Consider the following 14492-nt stretch of genomic DNA (forward strand, 5'->3'; position numbering starts at 1 on the left):
GAAATCCACGTCCGCGCGGGCAGAGGGCTGCCTTGGTCTCGGCTCCAGTGAGCATACTTGAGACAGACGTTTGCTGTGACGCCCCGCTCTGCCTTTTTGCAGACACCACTAATCAATCGGTCATAGGATCCTCACCTCAGTGCCCAGATAGCGCGTCCCCTCGGGATCGCCAGATCGCGCGGCCGACGCCGCCACTGCCCGCAAGGCCGCGGCCTGACAGCTTCGCCCGCGGCGCGGGCCGACCTCGCAACTGCGCACGCGCAGCGGCGTCTCCAAGACAGCGACCGCTGCCTACCCCGGCCCTCCGCGACCAGTCCGTGTCAGGCTAGGGCCTGCCCTCTCCGGGATGCCAGCCAGGGCTTCGTCGGCGGTTCCCAGGCGCCGGGGAGGACGGCCCAGCGGGCTGAAGAAGCCAGAAGCCTCCTCCCCGCGTCCAGGAGCCAGCGCGGGATCCGGGGGCACGTCACCTCGCCTCCTCGCGCCGCCTGCCGGCTGCGCACGTGCGTCTCCCGGGAGGCCGCAGTGTCGCGCCCAGACCCGCCTGCGCGCCCGCGCCCCGCTGTGCCCAGGCCCCTCCTCGCCAGCGCCCAGCCGGCAGTGTCAGGGCCTGCCTGGGTGCCTGCGGCTTGGGAGACAGAGAGTGAGAGTGTGTGTGTGAGAGAGTGAGTGTGAGAGTGTGTGTGCGTGTGTGAGAGAGTGTGAGAGAGTGAGTGTGTGCGTGTGTGAGAGTGAGTGTGAGAGTGTGTGTGAGAGTGAGTGTGAGTGTGTGTGCGTGTGTGAGAGTGTGTGCGTGTGAGAGAGTGTGAGAGAGTGTGTGTGCGTGTGAGAGAGTGTGTGTGCGTGTGTGAGAGAGTGTGAGAGAGTGTGTGTGTGAGAGAGTGAGTGTGAGAGTGTGTGTGTGAGAGAGTGAGTGTGAGAGTGTGTGTGTGAGAGAGTGAGTGTGAGAGTGTGTGTGTGAGAGAGTGAGTGTGAGAGTGTGAGTGTGTGTGAGAGTGTGAGAGAGTGTGTGTGCGTGTGTGAGAGAGTGAGTGTGAGAGTGTGTGTGTGCGTGTGTGAGAGAGTGTGTGTGCGTGTGTGAGAGTGAGTGTGAGAGAGTGTGTGTGCGTGTGTGAGAGAGTGAGTGTGAGAGTGTGAGAGTGTGTGTGCGTGTGTGAGAGAGTGAGTGTGAGTGTGTGTGTGAGAGAGTGTGTGTGAGAGTGTGTGTGTGAGAGAGTGAGTGTGAGAGTGTGTGTGTGAGAGAGTGAGTGTGAGAGTGTGAGTGTGTGTGCGTGTGTGAGTGTGAGAGAGTGTGTGTGCGTGTGTGAGAGAGTGAGTGTGAGAGTGTGAGTGTGTGTGCGTGTGTGAGAGAGTGTGTGTGCGTGTGTGAGAGTGTGAGAGAGTGTGTGTGCGTGTGTGAGAGTGAGTGTGAGAGAGTGTGTGTGCGTGTGTGAGAGAGTGAGTGTGAGAGTGTGAGAGTGTGTGTGCGTGTGTGAGAGAGTGAGTGTGAGTGTGTGTGCGTGTGTGAGAGAGTGTGCGTGTGTGAGAGAGTGTGTGTGAGAGAGTGAGTGTGAGAGTGTGTGTGTGCGTGTGTGAGAGTGAGTGTGAGAGAGTGTGTGTGCGTGTGTGAGAGAGTGTGTGTGCGTGTGTGAGAGTGAGTGTGAGAGAGTGTGTGTGCGTGTGTGAGAGTGAGTGTGAGAGAGTGTGTGTGCGTGTGTGAGAGAGTGAGTGTGAGAGTGTGAGTGCGTGTGCGAGAGTGTGAATGTGTGTGAGTGTGTGTGCGTGTGTGAGAGTGTGAGTGTGAGAGAGTGAGTGTGTGCGTGTGTGAGAGAGTGAGTGTGAGAGTGTGCGTGTGAGAGAGAGTGTGAGAGAGTGAGTGTGTGTGCGTGTGTGAGTGTGAGAGTGTGTGTGTGCGAGAGTGTGAATGTGTGTGAGTGTGTGTGCGTGTGTGAGAGAGTGTGAGTGTGAGAGAGTGAGTGTGAGAGAGTGAGTGTGCGTGTGTGAGAGAGTGTGAGTGTGTGTGCGAGAGTGTGAATGTGAGAGTGTGTGTGCATGTGAGAGTGTGAGTGTGTGTGCGAGAGTGTGAATGTGTGTGAGTGTGTGTGCGTGTGTGAGAGAGTGTGAGTGTGAGAGAGTGAGTGTGAGAGAGTGTGTGCGTGTGTGAGAGAGTGAGTGTGAGAGTGTGTGCGTGTGTGAGAGAGTGAGTGTGAGAGAGTGAGTGTGTGTGCGTGTGTGAGAGAGTGAGTGTGAGTGTGTGTGAGAGTGTGAATGTGTGTGAGAGTGTGTGTGCGTGTGTGAGAGAGTGTGAGTGTGAGAGAGTGAGTGTGTGAATGTGTGAGAGCAAGTGTGTGAGTGTTGTTAGAGCCAGAATCCAGAGGGCAGCGGGACAGAGAGACAGAGTCACTGAGGCTGTAATTATCAAAAGGAGTTTTATTCTCTAGCTAGAGCTAGGATCCAAGCCCAGGAGCACCGGCCCTATGGCCTCTTGTTTGGGCAAGCTCCCCCCCCCCCAACAGTGTGCCAGTGAGCCTTTATATCTAAGCTGGTTACCTGCTGATCACGTATCTGCCCTCTACAGTGATTGGTGGGCCCCCACAGATCATGCATCTGCCCTCTACAGTGATTGGTGGGCCCTCACCAGTCATGCATCGGCCCTCTACAGTGATTGGTGGGCCCTCACCAGTCATGCATCGGCCCTCTACAGTGATTGGTGGGCCCTCACCAGTCATGCATCTCTGCCTCTTATTTCATCTTGCCCCTGTTTGGCTCTAACCTGTTCTGGGTTATAGCCAAGAGGCTCCAGTCTCAGCGTTTTGGTGTTTTTTTTTTTTTTTTTCCTTCTGCATCCCTTAATGCACCCATAATGCCCGGTGGTCAGCAAGCAAACACTAAACAGAAGCTGAAAGACAGCAGTTAGCCTAATAGCCCAGTATTTTATAGTGTGAGTGTGTGAGAGAGTGTGACTGTGTGTGTGAGACAGTGTGAGAGAGTGAGTGTGTGATAGAGTGAGTGAGAGTGAGTGTGTGAAAGAGTGTGTGTGAGAGAGGGAGTATGTGAGAGAGTGTGTGTGAGAGAGTGAGTGTGTGGGAGTGAGTGTGAGAGAGTGTGTGTGAGAGAGGGAGTGTATGGGAGTGAGTGTGTGAGTGTGTGTGAGAGAGTGTGTGTGAGAGAGGGAGTGTGTGAGAGAGTGAGTGAGTGGGAGTGTGTGAGAGTGTGTGTGAGAGGGAGTGTGTGAGAGAGTGTGTGTGAGAGAGGGAGTGTGTAAGAGTATGTGTGAGACGGTGTGTGGGAGTGAGTGTGTGAGAGTGTGTGAGAGAGTGAGTGTGTGGGAGTGAGTGTGAGAGAGTGTGTGTGAGAGAGGGAGTGTGTGGGAGTGAGTGTGTGAAAGAGTGTGTGTGAGAGAGGGAGTATGTGAGAGTGTGTGTGAGAGAGTGAGTGTGTGGGAGTGAGTGTGAGAGAGTGTGTGTGAGAGAGGGAGTGTATGGGAGTGAGTGTGTGAGAGTGTGTGTGAGAGAGTGAGTGTGTGGGAGTGAGTGTGAGAGAGTGTGTGTGAGAGAGGGAGTGTATGGGAGTGAGTGTGTGAGAGTGTGTGTGAGAGAGGGAGTGCGTGAGAGTGTGTGTGAGAGAGTGAGTGTGTGGGAGTGTGTAAGAGTGTGTGTGAGAGAGGGAGTGTGTGGGAGTGAGTGTGTGAGAGTGTGTGTGAGAGAGGGAGTGTGTGAGAGTGTGTGAGAGAGGGAGTGTGTGGGAGTGAGTGTGTGAGAGTGTGTGTGAGAGAGGGAGTGTGTGAGAGAGTGTGTGTGAGAGAGGGAGTGTGTGGGAGTGAGTGTGTGAGAGTGTGTGTGAGAGAGTGTGTGAGAGAGGGAGTGTGTGAGTGTGTGTGAGAGAGTGAGTGTGTGGGAGTGTGTGTGAGAGAGTGTGTGTGAGAGAGTGAGTGTGTGGGAGTGTGTGTGAGAGAGTATGTGAGAGAGGGAGTGTGTGGGAGTGAGTGTGTGAGAGAGTGTGTGTGAGAGAGTGTGTGAGAGAGGGAGTGTGTGAGTGTGTGTGAGAGAGTGTGGGAGTGTGTGTGAGAGAGAGTATGTGAGAGAGGGAGTGTGTGGGAGTGTGTGTGAGAGAGTGTGTGTGAGTGTGTGTGAGAGAGTGAGTGTGTGGGAGTGTGTGTGAGAGAGAGTATGTGAGAGAGGGGAGTGTGTGGGAGTGAGTGTGTGTGAGAGAGGGAGTGTGTGTGTGTTGGCTGGCCGGAGCAGCTCGTCTGCCTGTGGGCCTCGGGGCCGCCTGAAGTCGCCCTTCCTGGTGGCGAGCCCCTTGGTGCGGTCGTGGCGGGCTGTGGCTGGCCAATGGTGTCTGCGGGCTTCCTGCTCGGGAGTGGCATGGTCTCGTTCCCTCGTAAGGAGGGGGAGCCACCTGAGCCCCGCAAGTGTAGGAACCACCTCGGCGACAGGAGGTGAGCCACCCTTCCCATCCAAAGAGGACGACGTCCAAGCCGCTGACCACCACCTCCCCAGGAAGTCTGCGCGCCAGGGACAGGCGTGCAGAGAAGGCCGGGAAGGAGACTCTACCGCCCTCGGCCTCCGCCCTGCTGTGGCCACGCCCGCCTTCTCTGACTGAAGCCCGCGGCACAGAAGCAGAGACTACGGTGGGAGGGCGTCTTTCCCGCCACAAGGCCCCTCTAGCTAGGTCAGCCACCCTAGGTGGCATACCCATGGCGGTTGGCAGCACTTTCTCCTGCCCGGGTGCCAGCTTGTAGACTGATGCCTTGCCCCTGCCTCTCTTCTCATCCTCCACGGTTTCCGTGACCTGGGCCTTTCTTCTTCTGGATGAACCTTATGTGCCAGAACACTTTCCCACTCCATCAAGGGCAGCATTGTGGGAAATCCACTGCGTGAGGCTTTCCTTCTCCACAGTCCCTTCTTAGTGACTGGGTGGGCCTGATATCCGTGCGCGTGCACCTAGCCATTTCTTCTGCCAGCAAGGGAACCAAGCCTGGTGTCCGTCCCCGATGGGCGGGCCCTGTGATTCACAGGGGCTGAGTGGTAGCACACCTTTCCTGGCCTTTGCCTTCTAAGGAAGAAGCTGTTTCACTTGGCGTCCAGGTTCCTTTGATTTCTTTCTTGGGGGTGGGGGATACTCGTTTGGCCTGTTCCTGGGGAAGTGTGGGACAGGGGTGGGCCTGGCAGGAGCCATTGCCTGCCACTGTTTGCACTGAGAGGGTCGGGGAGGAGGAGGAGGGACTGGGGTTTGTGTGGGTGCAGGCGGGTTCATGGCAGTGATTTGCTTTGCTGAGGTTGGTGGGCGGTGAGTGCACTTGCTGGGGTAACCCTTTTCTCTTCTGGCAAGAATGCCAGAAGAATGCCAGTCTTGCCCAGGCCTCGAGAAGGGGGCCTGTGCATGTGGTCCTACGTAGGCTCTGCTTTCCCCGAGCTCTCTTGGGGCCCTCAGGGCCCCTGGAAAGAATGCCTTCTCCTCACAGTCCGTCTTGGAGGGGGCAGATCCCACTCATGAGAAAACCCTCCTGGGATGTCAGGTCTTAGCAAGGCACCCCTCTGGTCACATTTGCTCTCCCTGGGACTGGCCTGGCTCTGCCATTCTGCCTACCCCAAAGAGCAGTGGGGACAGGTAGCAGCCCCTGGTGATTAAGACCGAACAGTGACTGGTGGGCCCAGGTCTGATGGAGGCACTGGACACCTAAGTCGGTGAACTGTTACCTGACACCTTCCCTCAGGGCCTCAGGTAACTCCCTGTGCCCCGTAGGCCCCATCCCCACTCACCAGGCTTCATCCACACACACCCCCCGCCCCCATGGCATCCAAGTCTGTCCCCAGTGTTTCATGCCAGCTCAGATCCTAGGAGGAGGGATCGGAATGTTCGCCTCTTGCCCTGAGGCAGACCCTCCACTGGGAGCTGGGAACCCACTGACACCTCTGCTCAAAGGTGTCCTGAGAACAGCTGTACCCCTAGGTCCTGGTCCTGGTCCAGGTCCGCTCCCAGTCCCATGCAGCCTCCTTTCTGCGTGGGGTGTCTGGGACACTCCAGCCAGTGCAGTCACATCCTCCATCCTGGATGCCGCCACCACTGCCGCGTGTCCCGGACCACCCTAATCGCTCTTGCTTAGGCTCATCTGCAACTGCTTAACTCAAGGGATCCTCCTGCCTTGGCTTCCCAGAGTGCTAGGATTACAGGTGTGAGCTACCCATGCCCAGCCTAAAGAACCAGCTTTTTGTTTAATTGATCTTTTGTATTTTTGTTGTTTTCCTATCATTTAGTTAGGTTCTTGCTAACTAACCCACAAGGGGGAGTTCCCTGTTGCTCACCACACAGTAACCCAATTACTAAGACAATGAGTATTGGTCAAGGAAGAAAGGATTTATGATAGTGGATATGTGTATACTGGAAGGGGTAGGTATGTACTGCCTGAAATTTGCCTCCCTGAGCAACAGGGTCAGGGGGTTTTTCTGAAGGCAAAATGAATAATGCATGAGGGGAGTGAGCATCATTATGTGTCTGGATGGGAGTGCAGGGCATGCAACTACGTGATAAAAAATGGCAGGTAAGTCCTTCCCAGGGTGGGGATTTACTATTATGAGTTAGGGGTTAATATTGGTCATTCTTGCAGCCTTGTGTCAAGCTCAGTGGGTCATTGGGTATAGTCTGTGGTAGAGTATCATTTGTCTCCTCTGGACAAACAGGTGAAATGAAGTTTTGTAGTTATCTTGTGGCTATAAGGAGGTTCTGCAGCTTCTAGGAAAGAAATTCAAAAGAATGCATCAGTGCAACAGAAAGTTACAAAGTTCTGGAGAAGAAATGGTGGAGTAAAGGTAACCTCCTGGACTACTGCTCCCAGAGAAAGAGGCATAGATCCCGGTCTCTTACACATGAATGAATCTCTCCCCCGCAAGAACAGCGATGTAAATCGGCAGAGATTCAGTGCAGGACACACAAACCAGGAAAAAACAAGGTGAATGGGAGATAAGATTGAGATCTCTGGAGAGTACAAAACAAACAATAGAGCATAGAGCTTGGGAGGGCTCTGGCCCGCTGGGCCAGCGAGTGAAGTGGGATCAGACCCACAGGAGAACTTCTTGCTTCCTCACTGACCTCTGCACCCACTCAGACAGGGACCTGCCTGAAGTTGGTGCAAAATCGCTGTGGGAGGCATGGAGTTCTGTGGAGAGGGGACAATAGCTGGAAGCACCTTGAATTCCCCAGACTCCATGCCAGGACTGCACTAAGCAGGGAGGGATCTGGTCTGAGCTGCTGTGGGAGGTGGTTAGGAGACAGGTAACTTGCCTCTGGCACCCAGTGGGTCGAGGCCTGTGGAGGTGCTAAGTTGGAGACTCTACACTGGAACCGCTTCAGGCAAATAGGCCCACTCAGGGTGGGTCAGTAAGAGCGAGAGCTCTGGTTGAACAGGTGAGAGACTGTGGGAGGGCAACATAAAAGAGACAATGATGTGTCCTGAAGACCCAGCTCCCCAATCTGGCACCTGCCATCTCCTGAACGGTTGCTCCCAGTGTTGGCACTCTGCGGGCGGGTGGGTGGGCGGTTGCAATTGTTGGGGTCCACAGCCCAGCCATCGTGGTGTGATATGGTGTGTCAGCAGATCCCTTCCCCAAGCCCAAGGACTCTTGTGACAAGCTCTGCCCTTACACAATCTATGATCAACTAACCAGGCCTGTCTTGATGGATGAACTCTAAACACTTCCCTAGTCATGAGGAGGCTAACACCTGTGGGACCTGGGGTGCTGAGGTGGCAGGAAGACTAGGGAACTACTCCCTCCCCCTAACCAGCATCTTTTGCACCAAAAGTGGTAGGCTCCACTTCTGCAGGTAAGGTGAGACAAGAAAATCCACTTTCCCTCTGGACTAGGATGAATCCCCTGGGCCTTGGCAACGATCAATAGCTGACAGCCCAATGACTTTGCTCTTCAGACTGGTTTAGGTTACCCAGTAGATCAAAACACTGGGGCTGGATCTCCTCCCCCAGTCAGCTGTCAACAGTGAAGTCCGTGGTCAAGGAACAAGAACCCCCTCAAGAGGCCACAAATAGACTCAACAAGTAACCCCTCCCATCAGGAGTAGCCTCCTAACTGTGGTGGAAGAGCTCCACCCATTGGCAGATCAAGAAACCATAGAAGTGCGCACAACGAGGCTTCCTCGATCATATAGCACCTACAGAAATAGAGATTACACAGAGTCTGTTACTTCCCAAACTAAAAAACAATGGCTGATACAGATTGGGAAGGCTCAGTGAAAGAATTCTGAAAGTATGAAGAATCAAAAGGAAAGCACTCCCTCAAAGAGGTACACCAGCTCTCAAGCAATGGATATTAACCAAATTCAGAACACTAAAATGACAGAAGAATTTCAAACATGGATTGTAAGAAAACTCAATGATATGCAAGAAAAAATGGATAACAACACAAAGAAACCACACAAAAAAACCCAGGACTTAGAAGGGAAAATCACTAAAGAAAATGAAATATTAAGGAAAAATCAAACCAAACTCCTGGAAATGAAGAATCTATTCAGGGAACTACAAAACACAGTGGAAAGCCCCCAAAACAGGGTAGATCAAACAAAAAAAAGAATCTCAGAGATTGAAGATAACACCTTCAAATTAAATAAGTTAGTCACAAAGATAGAGCAGAGAAATAAGAGACAAGAGCAAAGCTTACAAGAAATGTGGGATTTTATGAAGAAACCTAACCTGAGATTGTTGTGGATTCCGGAAGGGGAAGAAGAAAACATGCAAGGGTTGGATAAGCTATTTGAAGATATAATTGAGGAAAATTTCCCAGGCCTTGCTAAAAAGCTAGATATCCAAGTACAAGAAGCTCAAAGGACCCCTAGGAGATTCAGCGCAAACAGGAAGACACCACAACATGTAGTATCAGACTGACCCAAATATCAACTAAAGAGGCCCTTCAACGAGCTGTAGGGTGAAAGAAGCAAGTTACATACAAAGGAAAGCTGATTTGAGTAATGCCAGATTTCTCAACTGAAACCTTACAAGCAAGAAGAGACTGGGGCCCCCTTCTCACTCTTCTAAAGCAGAATAATGCCCAGCCTAGAATCTTGTGCCCTTAAAAACTAAGTTTTATGTATGAAGGAGAAATAAAGACATTCTCAGATAAGCAAAGACTGAGGGAATTCACCAAGACAAGACCAGCCCTCCAAGAAGTACCCAAAACAGTGTTACACATGGATCAGCATAATAAACACTCATGAATGTAAATTCACACAAAAGCTAGGGATTAAAGGCCAGACAACACAATGGCTCATGAGAGAAAACAAAGAAACAAAGTCCAACTCAACAGAATGAACAGAAATTTGCCCCACCTATCAGTTCTCTCAATAAATGTGAATGGCAAACTCCCCACTCAAGAGATATAGACTGGCTGAATGGATAAAAAAAAAATAAGCCAACTATCTGCTGTCTTCAGAAAACACACCTAACCTGCAAGGATGCATATACACTAAAGGTAAAGGGGTAGAGATCAGTATTTCAAGCAAACAGAAGCCAAAAGAAGGCTGGCATGGCAGTTTTGATTTCAGATAAATTAGTTTTGTTTTGTTTTGTTTTGTTTTATTTTATTTTATTTTATTTTATTTTATTTTATTTTATTATTTTATTTTATTTTATTTTATTTTTGGAGACAGAGTCTCACTCTTGTTTCCCCGGCTACAGTGCCATGGTGTCAGCCTAGCTCACAGCAACCTCAAACTCCTGGGCTCAAGCAATCCTCCTGCCTCAGCCTCTCGAGTAGCTGGGACTACAGGCCTGCGCCACCATGCCCGGCTAATTTTTTCTATATTTTTTTAGTTGGCTAATTAATTTCTTTCTATTTTTAGTAGAGACAGGGTCTTGCTCTTGCTCAGGCTGGTCTCAAACACCTGAGCTCAAATGATCCACCTGCCTTGGCCTCCCAGAGTGCTAGGATTACAGGCGTGAGCCACCATGCCTGGCCCAGATAACTTAGTTTTGAAACCAACAAAAATAATAAAAGGCAAAGAGGGTCATTATATAATGGTGAAGGGTACAGTTCAACAAGAAGACATAATAATTTTAAATATATATGCACCCAACTTAGGTGCACCCAGATTCATAAAGCAAACCTTACTTGATCTAAACAAATTGATAAATAGCAACTCCATAATAGCTGGAGATTTCAACACCCCACTGACTGCACAGGACAGATCCTCCAAACAGAAAGTTAATAAAGAAATAATGGGGCTGGGTGCGGTGGCTCACGCCTCTAATCCTAGCAGTCTGGGAGGCCGAGGTAGGTGGATTGCTCAAGATCAGGAGTTCAAAACCTGCCTGAGCAAGAGTGAGACCCTATCTCTACTATAAATAGAAAGAAATTAATTGGACAACTAATATATATAGAAAAAATTAGCCGGGCATGGTGGCGCATGCCTGTAGTCCCAGGCTACTCGGGAGGCTGAGGCAGAAGGATTGCTTGAGCCCAGGAGTTTGGGATTGCTGTGAGCTAGGCTGATGCCATGGCACTCACTCTAGCCTGGGCAACAATGTGAGACTCTGTCTTAAAAAAAAGAAAGAATGGACTTAAACAAAATTCTATAACAATTGGGCCTGACTGACATTTACAGGACATTCTACCCAAAATCCACTGAATATTCTTCTCATCAGCTCATGGGACATTCTCTAAGATTGACCATATCCTAGGACACAAAACAAATCTCAAAAAATTTGAAAAAATAGGAATTATACCATGTATCTTCTCAAATCACAATGGAATAAAAGTAGGAATCAACTCTAATAGAAACTCTCATTTCTACACAAAAATGTGGAAGTTAAACAACCTTCTGCTGAACGATTACTTCATAAATGAGGAAATTAAAATGGAAATCAAAAAATTCTTTGAACTTAATGACAATGGAGACACAAGTTATCAAATTCTGTGGGACACAGCTAAAGCAATCTTGAGAGGAAAGTTTATTTCCATAAATGCCTATATCCAAAAGTCAGAAAGATCACAAATAGACAACCTAATGAATAAACTAATAGAGCTGGAAAAAGAAGAACAGACCAACCCTAAACCCAGCAGAAGAAGTGAAATTAACAAGATCAAATCAGAACTAAATGAAATTGACAACAGGGAAACTATACAGAAGATTAATAAAACAAAAAGTTGGTTCTTTGAAAAAATAAACAAAATTGACATGCCTATGGCTAGACTAACGAAAAGCAGAAAAGAGATCTCTAATAAGCTTCATCCAGAACAAAAAAGGAAAGATTACAACTGATGCCATGGAGATACAAGATATAGTCTATGAATACTACAAAAACCTTTATGAGCAAAAACTGGAAAATGAGGAGGAAATGGACAACTTTCTAGAAACACACAGCCTCCCTAGGCTCAACCAGGAAGAAATAGAATTCCTGAACAGACCAATCTCAAGAGCCGAAATAGAAATAGCAATTAAAAATCTTCCTGGCCAGGCGCGGTGGCTCACACCTGTAATCCTAGCTCTCTGGCAGGCCGAGGCGGGCAGATCATTTGAGCTCAAGAGTTCGAGACCAGCCTGAGCAAGAGCGAGACCCTGTCTCTACTATAAATAGAAAGAAACTAATTGGCCAACTAATATATATAGAAAAAACTAGCCGGGCATGGTGGCGCATGCCTGTAGTCCCAGCTACTCGGGAGGCTGAGGCAGGAGGATTGCTTGATCCCAGGAGATTGAGGTTGCTGTGAGCTAGGCTGATGCCACGGCACTCACTCTAGCCTGGGCAACAAAGCGAGACTCTGTCTCAAAAAAAAAAATCTTCCTAAAAATAAAAGTCCTGGACCAGGTGGTTTCCAGCCCAAATTTTACCATACCTACAAAGAACTAGTGCCTACCTGCGGAAATTATTCCACAACATTGAGAAGGATGGAATCCTACCCAATTCATTTTATGAAGCCAACATCACTTTGATGCCAAAACCAGGAAAGGATGCAACAAAGAAAGAAAACTACAGACCAATATCCCATATGAATATAGATGCGAAAATTCTCAACAAAATCCTAGCTAACCAAATCCAGGTGCTTATCAAGAAAACAATCCGGGAAAGAGGCAAGTTTCTAGTGCAAAGGTGGCTCTGCAGCATAATTTAGGCCTTGGAGGAGCTGCGGTTGTAACGATCTACAAGATGGTTTTCCCGAAGCTCCCAGTTCTTTTAGAACTCTTTAAATTGAGGCTGCTCCAACCAGCTCTCCAGGTGATGGATTTAAGGAAAATCTTGTCTTTAAGGAGATTGAGAAGAAGCTTGAAGAGGAAGGGGAACAGTTTGTGAAGAAAATTGGTGGTATTTTTGCCTTCAAGGTGAAGGATGGCCCTGGGGGTAAAGAAGCCACCTGCGTGGTAGATGTGAAGAATGGCAAAGGATCAGTGCTTCCTAACTCAGATAAGAAGGCTAACTGCAGGATCACAATGGCTGACTCCGACTTACTGACTTTAATGACTGGTAAAATGAATCCTCAGTCAGCCTTCTTTGAAGGCAAATTGAAAATCACTGGAAATATGGGTCTGGCTATGAAGTTACAAAATCTTCAGCTTCAGCCAGCCAAAGCTAAGCTGTGAAGAATTCCCCTTTGACTACTTTTGAAAATGAAGATGAAATATATAGATATATATCCATATATTTCATTTTCAGAATTTAGACTGAGACTACAAATTGGCAAATTGTGTGAGATAGATTTGTTTTTCAATGGGTATGACCAATCCTGTTTTTCCTATGCTCTGGGTGAATAGAGCCTGATGGTTTACTACTACTTTGCTGAATTGCATACAACTATGCATTACAAAGTTAGTATGGTAATTATGGTTTGGGGTAAAATTGAGTTTCAGAATAAAATTAGGAACAGTAAAATCCAAAAAATTATGTAAACAAAAGCTCTTATTTTGCTTAGAAAGCATATTTAAGGATTATTCTACTGAAAATTCAGTTTAAGAGTTTTCCTTGGAGAGAACTAGGGAAGAAACAATACCAATAGCCAGTCAGTAATTAATGTTGTGCACTTAATGACCTGAATCAATCTCTCATTAATAGTTCTTAAAATTCTGTACCAGGATTAAAAAAAAAAAACACCAAAAACATAAAAACTTTGCATTTCCTGCCATCAGAAACAGTATTTTCTTCCCAAATCAAAATAAAAGAAATATGATCATAGCTTGGGGGGGGGGATATGTAACTGAACACAGGCCTATTTTTAAAATAAAAATATTTTAAAATATTTTAAAACTGAGTTTCCTTCTTGAAAAATCAGTGTATTAAAGTCATAACACAGTTGTTAAAAAATAACTGAACAAATAAAGTTTGCTTAGAGATGCACAATTTTTAAATTATATCTCATATTTAAATTTATAAAGCTCTCAGTCTTTTGTTATAATTTTCCTTTTTCATGTGAGTTTAATTATCTGCATTTATCTTTTTTCCTAGTTTTTCTAATACTAATGTTATTTCTTATATTCAGTAAGATATGGAATAAAATAATGCTTTTGGAAGAATGTTTAATAGAAAATTAAAATAGCTTTTCCTGGTTTCCTTTGTTAAAAAAAAAAAAAAGAAAAGAAAACAATCCATCATGACCAAGTTGGCTTCATCCCAGGGATGCAGGGATGGTTCAACATATGCAAATCTATAAATGTAATTCACCACATAAACAGAAGCAAAAACAAAGACCATGTAATCCTTTCAATAGATGCAGAAAAAGCATTTGACAAAACTCAGCACACTTTTATGATAAGAATACTTAATAAAATAGGCATAGAAGGGGCTTACTTAAAAATGATACAAGCCATATATGACAGATTCACAGCTAACATCATACTGAATGGGGGAAAATTGAAAGCATTCCCACTTAGAGCCACAACCAGGCAAGGTTGTCCATTATCTCCACTTCTATTCAACATAGTGCTGGAAGTCCTGGCTATAGCAATCAGACATGAAAGTAGAATTAAAGGCATCCAAATGGGAGCAGAATAGATCAAATTCTCACTCTTTGCTGATGATATGATATTATATTTAGAAAAATTCAAGGATTCAACCAAGAGACTCCTGGAATTGATAAATGAATTTAGTAAAATCTCAGGATACAAAATCAATACTCACAAATCAGAGACATTCCTATACACCAATAACAGTCAAATTGAGAACCAAATCAAAGACTCAATACTCTTCACAATAGCAACAAAGAAAATAAGGTACCTAGGAATATAGTTAAGGAAGTAAAAGACCTCTACAGGGAGAACTATGAAACACTGAGGAAGGAAATAGCAGAGGATGTAAACAGATGGAAATCCATACCATGCTCGTGGGTCAGCAGACTCAACAATGTTAAAATCTTTATAATACCCAAAGTGATCCACAGATTCAATGCAATCCCTATTAAAACACCAACATCATTTTCCACAGATATAGAAAAAATAATTTTGTGCTTCGTATGGAACCAGAGAAGACCTCGTATATCAAAAGCAATTCTAAGTAATAAAAACAAAATGGGAGGTATCAA

The 14492-nt window shown here is 47.2% G+C and overlaps 1 pseudogene; it reads left to right on the forward strand.

The window, feature by feature from the left end:
• The first annotated feature begins 346 nt into the window (after positions 1-346).
• Positions 347-12982, forward strand: LOC105881433 (sterol carrier protein 2 pseudogene; annotated as a pseudogene).
• Positions 12983-14492: the final 1510 nt, after the last annotated feature.

The sequence above is a fragment of the Microcebus murinus genome, chromosome 10 (genome assembly GCF_040939455.1).
Source record: "Microcebus murinus isolate Inina chromosome 10, M.murinus_Inina_mat1.0, whole genome shotgun sequence".
NCBI lineage: Eukaryota > Metazoa > Chordata > Mammalia > Primates > Cheirogaleidae > Microcebus > Microcebus murinus.